This window comes from Lolium rigidum, chromosome 7 (genome assembly GCF_022539505.1).
Source record: "Lolium rigidum isolate FL_2022 chromosome 7, APGP_CSIRO_Lrig_0.1, whole genome shotgun sequence".
NCBI classification, from domain to species: Eukaryota; Viridiplantae; Streptophyta; class Magnoliopsida; order Poales; family Poaceae; genus Lolium; species Lolium rigidum.
The window spans coordinates 106483515-106485866 of NC_061514.1; the positions used below are offsets into that span (position 1 = coordinate 106483515).

General features: G+C 51.5%; 1 pseudogene; it reads right to left on the reverse strand.

Moving 5' to 3' along the window:
* Nucleotides 1–252: 252 nt before the first annotated feature.
* On the reverse strand, nucleotides 253–2010 carry LOC124675021 (annotated as a pseudogene).
* Nucleotides 2011–2352: the final 342 nt, after the last annotated feature.

The window sequence follows — 2352 nt, forward strand, 5'->3', positions numbered from 1 at the left end:
ACACATAATGGTATTTTTTCGTGAAAACTCACACGAGTAAGTATCAACATAATATGTACATGCAAAAATTTACTTCACATTTTTTAAAAAACTTTTAAATAATATTTTTTGAATTTTTCGTAAACGTGGTGCGCGCGCACCCAGGTTCCAAACGTCCGGGTCGGTGAAGTCCCACATTTCCATATAAAAGAAAACATTCTACATATGTGAGTAATTTATGATTTCATTTCAACAATAATCAGAATACAGTGTACATCAATTGACAGAATTGCTCATGGGAAGAATTCTACATGGCCACCAACATCCCTACACAACAACTTGGCTTCAGAAGCCATTTTCCTGCTCCTATATAGCACCAGGTTTGTGAGCCGATGCTTGGGCTGCGGCTCGAATGATCTTGCCTCCGCCTCCTTCCCGAGCAGTACGAGCTCCCGCGCGGGCATCACGTTGCCCCACCAGAACTCACGCAGGACCTCATGGATGAGCTCCCAGTATGCACGGTCCCGAGGCACCCGGAAGAGGCTGCTCCCGTTGGGGGTCCAGCAGTAGAGGTCGACCCAGTCTCTGCCCATGATCTCCATCAGGCCCTGCACCTGAGGCATGTAGTAGTATGGCACGATACGCCATGGCAGAGCAATCTCAGGCTTACCCTTGTTGTACGGACACTTGACTTCCAGGATCCCACCGTCAGGGTCACACCCAAGAATGCCGTCGGGTGAAGCTCCAAGCCACCCAGAGTTAGCCTCAGTGTGCACGGCAAAACCAAGGGAACCCACCGACCTTCCTGTGATGGTCGTGTACTGCTCTACGGCCATGCTTTCATGATTAGTTCCCCAGGCCATGGCAGACTGGGCTGCATCCGCCAACTTGACGTCGCTTGGTCCAAAGACCTTCTCACTCCATAGCTCTGACCGTCTGTTGCCGGCCCAGAAACCCAAGGCGGTGCTGAAGGTGCTTGTGGTGAGCTTGTCCTTGCGGAGAGCGAACCACTCCTCCGACCGCTGGGCTACATCAGAAGAGGGAAGCTGGGCGGACACCATGAGGGCTGAAGATGACGAGGGAGATAGCAATGATGTCCGTGTATAGATCTGCAACGACAGAACCCGAGCAGCTGCGGGGAATGTAGCCTTCAAAGTTTCTTCTCGATGGCAAGGACGCAAATGGGGTTAACCGCACGCGAGCTGTTGAGCAAAAGGCCGTTGGTATTGGCAGGAGTGTCCTGAACAAACAAGAAACTGCTCACTGGTTAGAAAGCATGTTAAATTGGCGATGCAGTTTGGAACGAGTATGTAATAGCTGGGAAAGCATACATAGGAAGTGCTCCACAAGAATGGCCAACCTCTGAATGAGCGTGTAACACATGACAGAGTTTATGTTATGCTTCTCTTATAGTATGAAGAGATTGCCTCACTTGTTGGATAAAGCATGGAAGAATTTTGCAAGCAACCACTTAGGGATTATTCCTTGCCTGACTCCAGGGAAGGAGACATGCTTGGGGCAAGTAAACATTTCTGACAGGTGAACAGCGTATGCTACAAAGAAGCAAACCGTAGCTGAAAATGACAGCCTGCAATCCTGTTCTACTTTTTTTATCTAGTTGGGAGATAGGACCCTTGTACTCGGATTCCACATGTAAAAGCTTGCCATACTGAATCGATTGCAATTAAATTTGAAACAATCAGTAAGCTACACCAATCGAGAAACAACCTCAAACAGTCAAACTAGACAGGACTACAACGGGCATTTCTCAAACAATTTCACATTTGGGGACGAGTATCATTCCGTATCGTCGTTTACGACGCTCTCGAGTGACAGTGAAGGTGAAAGCAATAGAGCGGCGGGAGTGGGTAGCTGACTCACCTGTGCGGTGCGGGAGTGCGAGCGACGAGGCCGGCCGAGCCGAGCGAAGCCTCGGCCTCGGCGGCGCGGCCCCGCGGCTGAGCGCATGACGGCCGGCGGCCGCCGCCTGCGGAGAGGCTGCCATGGCTAGGTCTCCGCTTGTGGATGGGCTGGTTCCGGCCGTATGGGTTCGGGACGGGACAGGCCAAATGGTCTCGGTCCGGGTCGAACACTCGAACTCGAACGCACCTTGTCTTCCGACCCAGGGCAAAAACGTCATACGTATATAGAATCACAAATCAAATACGATGTCAGGTGAAATTTCTCCAGCCGCCGCCGCAACAAAGGGGAGGGAACGGGGAGGCCATCGGAGACAATGCAGGACGGCGGCGCCGCCGGCGGCGGAGATGTCCCGGAGGACGCCAATGACCGTACGGACAGCGACTTGCTTGCGATGGTTTAATGTATGTCTGTATCCGAGAAAGAAGTCTACATAACCCCTAAGGGCATGAG